The sequence below is a fragment of the Arachis ipaensis genome, chromosome B9, assembly GCF_059453495.1.
Source record: "Arachis ipaensis isolate K30076 ecotype BB chromosome B9, ASM5945349v1, whole genome shotgun sequence".
Lineage (NCBI taxonomy): Eukaryota > Viridiplantae > Streptophyta > Magnoliopsida > Fabales > Fabaceae > Arachis > Arachis ipaensis.
In genome coordinates, this window is record NC_142444.1 from 7,965,601 (window position 1) to 7,974,190 (window position 8,590).

Sequence of the window (8,590 nt, forward strand, 5' to 3'; positions counted from 1 at the left end):
AACTCTTTCAAATTAGTCTTTAGTTTACCTATTTTATCACGTTTGTCATCAAGGGGAAGATTGTTAAGTCTATTTTAATTTTGGGTTAATTTATGATGATAAACATTTATTTGGGTTGAAAGCCCAATATTGTTTAATGTGTGCTTTGTTGTGGCAGGCCCATTAATTAGTTTTCACAGCCCAAGGCTAGCATATACTTCAGCCATGTAAAAGAGCCAATGCTCCTCATAGCACCGTTCAGCAATTAAATGAATATGTTTTGTCAAATGTTATAAGGGAATAGCTGTATCAAGCAAGGACATGTGTGGCTCTGTAAAAGCAAGAAAGGACACTAAGACACCCACTAACCCAAGGACATCAGCTGAGCAATACTTGGATCGTGGTTAAGCAAAACACAAACTTGCATAGAGCAGCAGCAACAAGGAAATGGAGCATAATGAAAAAGGAGAGCATGCCAAGGAAGGAAGAAAAACAAAGGACAGCAGAGGTAGTGGAGCAGGATGAAGAAAGCACTGCATGTCAGCAGGGACAGCTCCAACGAGCAGCCGGTACAAGGAAATGGAAGAGGCAAAAATGAAGGCAAGATGAAGATATATAACAAGCCTCATTCCATCATTTGAAAGCAAGAAAAAGAGAGCACACACTCAGAGCACCATCTCTAACACAGAGCTGGAATCTTTTTCTTCTACTCAAACTTAATTTCTGATCTTTTTATTATGGCTATTTTGTGTCATTTTCTGTTTTGAGAAAATGCTAATCTTGTGAGGTTGAAAAGCCAATGAGTGAAAAGGCAAGAGTGATGCAAAAGAGCTACTGATTTCTGATGTAATTTTGGTTTTTGAACTAGGATTAGTTCCCCTTACCAAGTTGGGTTAGCACTTGGGGAGATTGAATCTGTTTGATTTCCCTTCCTAGTTGGGACAGTACTATGGGAAGCTAAGCTTAGGTGATGAAAGCTTAGGGGGTAGATACTAGTTGAATTAGGAAGAAATTCAATATTATTGGTGTATGTAATTTGTGAATGATTAATGAAAATTCTACCATGCTTTGTGGTGGAGACTGGACATAGGATTCATTGCACAAAGAATCCGAACCAGGATACATGCTGGTCTTCATCTTCTCTTCCCTACTCTTTACTTGTTCTGCGTATGAGATAATTTCAAATAATCTCCTACAACTCAAACTACTGCTTAAACAGAATTTGAAACTTTAAATTTTAAACCAACTTGATTCAACCTCCTTCTCAAGTTCAACTAGAACCATCAAAAATATATTTTAAAAAATTTTAGTGAAAGAAAATAAAGCCATATATATTGGCTTATAATAAATCTCTCTTCTTTTTCAACATATATATAACACGCGTCATAGAAATGATTGTAAACATTTTCAAAAAGGATTAATCTTTACATACAAGTCTTTTGCGCTTACAAGTTTTACAAGTTAAACCCCCTAAACGCGCTGCTTATGTTATAGGCCTCTTTAACAGATTTTTAAATCAATTCAAATCAATTAACGCGCAAATATATAACTTTCATTTTTCAAAAGATTTCGCTTCTTTTTTCGAATTTCTTGCCAAATTTGTTGGATCTCCTTCTTGCTTTGTTTTTTTTATTTTCATGGTTTCTGAAATCAAACTTTGAAATTGTTTTGAAGATAATGGAACTTCAGAAATACACCCAAACGATTACAGAAATACACCCAAACGATTACAGAAAGAATTACAGAAATACATCCAAACGGTTACAGAAATACACCCAAAGGATTTAAGAAATACACCCAAAACATGAGGGAGACAGTATATTTCTTCTTGAAATCTTTTAATGTTTTGATGGTTAAGGATGAGGCACATGGAAGAGACAATCTAGAAAAAAAACCTAGAAAAACACTAAAACAGTACCTTGAATAATGTTTCTTCGTTTTTTCTGATGATTTTTGATGGAGATTTGTATCTTTTCTTCTTGATTTTTTCTACTCTTCGCGAGGAGTTAGAACGTGTCTTCAGAATCGTGATTTGTTTCGAATGTCGCTTGAATCTTGACGGTTTACGTTTTGATTGAGGAAAAAGAGGAAGAGTGTGGCATAATGAACGCGTGCGTTGGACGCTCGATTTTAAAGGAGTGGTGCGCGTGTTTTTTCCTTGGACTTGGGCCAACTTGTATAACTTGTAAGCTAAAAAGGCTTGTATGTGTAGCATGGCTCTTTCAAAAAATTAAATAAGGCCAAACATTTAGCTGTCCTCGTTTTCTCCAATCAGTACATATTTAATTGGGTTATGTTAGGTAATTAATAATTTTTTTGAACAATATGAATAACTATCAATTAAATAAAAATACATTACACTTTTAAATTATCTACTTAAATTTTAATATTAGAATAACCATTCGTACACCTAGTAAAATGAACATCCAATATATCTATTATTTATATTGTTTAGTATTTTCATTGTTTATCTATACTTTTTCTAAAAAATCTACTCGTGAAATTAGTTTAGATCTTAAAATTCTCTTAAGAATATTTTTCTTATTCTTTTGGTTTACAGAAAATTTTAGGCTAGTATATTTTACCAATTTTGATAAACACAAATATCAAATTATCTTTAATATTAATTCATATGTACAAATTCTAATAAACACATATGCAAATTGCAAACTACGGCAACATTGATTGGCATGAGTACAAGGGTTTATATTTAAAAAAAATAACATTTTTAATTAGTCTACGTCATCGAAAAAGTTACTGTTAGCATGTGACTATGTGAGTTGCTATCGGTACGTATAAAAGATCAGAGAGCAAATGCTTGTGCAGCAATCGAGAAAGACAAAGGAACTGGTCCTTTCAATTTGGGTGTATCTACTTTGTTACCTTCAATTTTCCGCGTGGGTCCAAACAAAACAAAATAATGAAGAATTATGATCATGAAACTACGTCCCATTACACCAGTATAGTGAAAGAGGAATGCTATGGCCACCAATTTTTGTGATTTGTAGTCATTAATAATGGTTTTAATGGTGTGAGATTGGTTTGGAATTTCATTTAATGGCTCACTTTTTTTTTTGCTAGTTACATGTTGGCTAAAATTTAACAAAGTTGCTGGCCCTAGACTTTTCCATAATGAAATTAAATGATGTGTGTCACTTTGTCTACTAGTATTAGGTGATTTTTTTTTCCCAATTGTTAATGATGTCTTTATAACCGTAATTGGGGGGACTTGGCAGGGAGAATGAAGATGGTGAAAAAGATGAACAAGAGTTGTATTATATTGTTTTTGTTATCAAAAGGTACCTCTTTATTTTTTACTAAGTCATGGATAAATTAAATACTTACCATGTATGATCTGATTTTTATGGTATCATTTCTAATGGATAATTTTAAATAGACAACCCTTAAAATTGGAGCAAAGAAAAATGGAGTCAATTAACACAATAGTGAAGAGCACAAGGTTGAGATAAATTAAAAGACCTTCGTCAGAAATGAAATTTTTATGTCTGTCCCACATCTATGAAGCAAGGTCATTCTTTGATGACTTGTGACATTCAGATTCTATGCTACTCTTTTTTGTTTGTATTTTATTCAATAAAAACAATATTATTTATATCAAAATTTTAATTTAGAGAGCAAATAAATACAGTTTTCTTTCTTTGAGTTGCACACAAAATTTACGGTAATATTAGCAAACTTGCAAACAAGCATACAACTTGAAAAAATGGAGCAATAATAATCATTAAACAACTAACAACAACAAACTCAAAAAAGAATTGCAACTTGTATTTAATATGTGCAAGAAAAATAATACACGTAACTCTGAAGCAGCTAAAATATAAATAACAAGAATAATAATATTAGAGAGACAATATCCTAAAATGTATTTATTTAATTTAATATTTATAATTTTATTATATTTAAAATTACTTATTTATTTCAGCAATAACTAATGAGTATAAAATAAAGAAAAGTAAAGTGCAGAAATGATTAAACTTGAACCCCAAGTATATATTCACTTGCAGCACTAGGAATTCATCCTTCCGTTTTTCATCAATGTAGAATATATATACATACGTTTTTGTGACACAATATATATTCTTTGACTTCATCTCTTGTCCTATTCAACTATATTTTGATAAAATAAATAAATAAAAATGAAAGAAACTTGTCAGACAAAGTTTAGAGAATTTTGAATAGAGATAAATAACAGATATCAGTGTGGTTAATCTCATATTATTAGTAAGATAGCGGCCTATAAATAAAATATTGTTGGTCCTATTGAGAGATTACTATATATATGTTTTGTGACTAATTATTACGTGCTTTTGAAATATATTCAATGTGAATATGATGTCTTGTAGATAAAAAATATATATACTCTTAAAAAATGCAGTAATTTTCTGATCATGGCCTACCAAAAAAAAATCTTGGTTCACTATGGGTAATAATTGGTAGTATGAACATAATTTCATCATTTTCACCGTAATAAATGAATCCAAAATTAGTTTTTTATTTTTTCCCTCTGAATATACTTATTGCAAATAATTATCAACATATAATCAACAGTACTTTAATTTAGTTTTTTAACAAAGCTCCCATAGAACAAAAGTCTCTTAACATTTAAGGTGGGGTAAAAGAAAGACAAACCAATAAACATATCAATATATAGCATTTTATGCCAGCCCCATATCCACACATCACAACAACACAATTGTTAGATGACAAGAAATAAACCCCCTAAAATGAGCAGCATTTAAGTTTTCCATTAGCACTGCATAAAATTGTTCCTGTCAGTTTGAAAAGTCAACACAAATATGTTGCAACAAGCTAAAAGCGAACCACCACATACACAATAATTTAACAGGAAAATATTACTCTGATTTTGGAGTGAGCTTTCTTTATATCTCTTCTTCAGTGTCTGTTCTCCACCACTGTTATAACATTGACAATAAATTAATTGTGGTGATGATAGATATTGTTGCTAGGCATTGTGGTTGTTATAGTATAATGTTTTTCTTGTAATTTGAATTTGAATATATACTGCAACTTATTATAGCATGTTTTAGAACCAACTTAGTTATAATACGAAAATTAAACTCTTCAAGAAAAACAGTAATGTCATTAAATATAAGTAAAAGCTTAGTTTACATAATGAGGCAACTTACCAATAATCTTCGGAGCCATTTGACAATATCCAAATCCCAACAATATGCATCCAATCTTTCTCCAGATCTCTACGACAACAACATAATTTTTTCATTATCCAACTCTCTTACACATTTGATACATTTTTATTATGATACAATAATTAACCACACAAACAAACGATATCAACTATAGGACTGCATTATAAAATTAAACTGATATTCTTAATTGGTCTTAAGAAATTTTGAGTCATATATAATAATCTCTGTGATATATATTTATTGTTAAAGTGAAAATACTTTCAATACAATAACAAATATTAATGTGTTCATTTATATATAATTAGACAAGAGTATGGAGAACTTTAATATCATACAACATTAAAATGAAATCCTTTAACTTATTTTGATATTAAAAAGGATGAATATTACAAAATGCCACACTTTTGCAAGACACATCTATAAAAGTGAAGCAAAGAAGCTTGGTTAACCTTTACAGAGTAAGAAACTATAAAGAACTATTTAGGAAAAGGAAAGTATGTGTAAGTTGTGCTGAAAAAAATGAGGAAAAAAATAAAAAGAAAATAACGACATATTAGTGAAGGGATTATCGATGGCTTGGTATGCAAAGCAAGCATGGCAAACAGAATAATAAGAAATGTGATCTCTAAATATTGGAGCTTTGAGTATTGTATCAAATTGCTCACTAATGGATCCAATGGATCCCACACCCTTTTATCACTACTTCCTCTTTTTATCCACTGTTTAAGCAGAGAACTCAAACTTAAGGATAGGATTGCAAGTGGTTTCCCTCTTAGTCTCTTTGATTGCTTCCATTATCTTAGCTTGTTGGAATATATACTCTCCATCATACAATACTATCATATGATCTGACACCATTTTGAATACAACCATCATGCGTGGTCTATTGTGATAAGTTGCTATCCATTCCCATTTGTTGCAACCCTTTTACATGTAGCATTCACATCCAAATATCATGTGCTTATTCCAAAGGTTGCAGTGTTGGTATTGTGAAAGCAGCATGCAGACAACAAGGCAAGAAGAAAGCTTGTGATTTGGAGGAACTTCAACAACGATCGAAGCTTCTGTCGAATAGTAGTGAGGGAACCAATCATTAAGTATGCTCTCTTTACTTGGTAAATGGTAGAAGGATATATTATCATTCTTTTTTTCATTATTCGGATGAGGAATGTTAGGGGACAGCAGAATTTGTGATGTTTAGCCATCAATTAGTCATCATCAATATTTTTAATGGTGTGAGATGATATCTAATGGTGTAGGATTAATCATTTTCCTTTTGATGGTTAAGTGCTGACCAGATTTCAACAAAAACGCTGGCCCCCTAAACTTAATGTATTCGGATATCTATCATTATTTGCAACTATTAGAGAATTATGCTATAAATAAGAATATGATGCAATAGTATGGCTAGGCATGGTATAATTGGAAATTCTACTTTCTCTCTTTGATCTTAGTTCGAGATATTTCTATTTTATTATCTCTGAATTTCTATCTAATTCTCTATTCTTTGATACAAATTTGTATCAGTCTATCAATGTTCTTCTTTTATAGTAGTTTTTGATTTTCATTTAATAATGATGGTTTCAGTGGCTAAGAGAAGGGGGGTTGAATCTTAGCCCCCTTTTTAAATTGCTAACACTTGCTGACCTTCAGAGAAGACTTTTCTGTTTTTGCTCGTAGCTGGACACGAGCAACTTTGTTTTGTCTCGTCCCTTGCCATACGACTTTTCTTTTTGTCTCGTCACTTGGCACGAGATAATTTTAGTTTTTGCTCTTGTACAGTAGAAACAGAAATGTAGGAGAGAAGAGTTGAAGATTACACCCAGATATATCCTGGTTCAGCTGCTAAGTGCAGTGCAGCCTACATCCAGTCTCCATCACAAACATGATGGAATTTCACTATAATCAATCTGATTACAACTTGTAAAGTGCTAACCCAACTTACAAGGGGATTCCCACAGAATCATGAAACACAACATAGATGAACAAAGGAACTCTAAGACATCTATGACTTTTTCTTTTAATTTTGCACTCTCTGCCTTTTTCCGCTCTATGGCTTTTTCATACAAACCTCACTGTTTGCCTTTTTCCATGAGACTCAAGACATGACAAAATTAAACAGAAAAATACAAAACAGAATACATTGAAGGAGAAGAGAAAACTGTTAGCTCAGGTAGCTCTGAGAACACTGTGCCTTGCACTCTCAATATTTCTCCTTGCTTCAACCAGTGGTTGTTCCCCCTTTTTAAAGAAGAGGAAAGCCTCCACACTTGAAGCCAAAACCGAACCAACTTCTTCCTCCTTCAACAAATCCGGTTCGGCCACAAGGAGAGATAAGAGATAATCATGCAATAACCAACATGCAATTACCTCTAAACCTTTCTTGATCATCACCCTACATCAATCCGAGCTCTCCATCCTTGGCATCCTCTCCAAGATGGATTTCTGGCCCTTGATGCCTCATGATGATGATGACTTCATCTGCTTCAATCTCTGCCTTCAACCATCACTTCGCCACTCTAGCTACTCCCTGTGGTGGTAGAACAGAATCGAAGACAAGCCATGCTTCAAGAATCTCCCTTGCTGGCCGAATCTTTGCCTTCCATTTTGAGCATGAAGCTCCCAAGATTACTTCACCAAATCTAACCATATTTGGTGACAATCTTAGCCACAGCTCCTTTTTATTTTAGTATATTTTCTTGCCATTATTAGCTTGATGGTCTTGATGCATGCAGCTTCTTCCTTTTCTTTGTTGAAGAACATTTCTTTCTTTGTTTTCTGGACAAGAACCGAAAAGAAGAGAAGCAAATAGAGAGAGAAGAAAGAGAAAAGCAAAGCTATGAGTGTTATGATAGATAAATTAATTAGGTGCAATTCTCCAAGCTTGGGTAGTAGCGTGTAAGCTACCATTAATTGCCATCATATCACTTGACTTTTTCTCTTTCATATTCCCAAGGACTGCATTAACTTTTCTCTATAGAATTTGAATTCCATAACTAGTTAATGTGTGAAGTCCGTTGGAAGCATGCAACAAAATTCAATGAATTGGGTTTTCATCATTTTGCCCCAATTCCATTTTTTTTTTCGGACCATGCATGCTAGACAAATTGGGATTATGATGCTATTGGAATTCTGGCCCATTCAAAATTATTTCAGCCACACTTCTTTGATTATTTAATGATAAAATCAATTAGGCTTAATTCATCAATTCTAGCCCAACCAACGCAACCATTTTTTCAGCCGTATAAATTCAATTCCAAGGCTGAGTATATGAATTGGGCAAGCTAATATTTTTTCTTTTATTTTTCGGTCCAATATAAACCTGCATCACAAAATTATTAATTAACATATGTTAAAAGAAAATCAAATTAATAATTTTGTAATTGATATAATTAATAATGTTTAGTCATCACAAATATTAA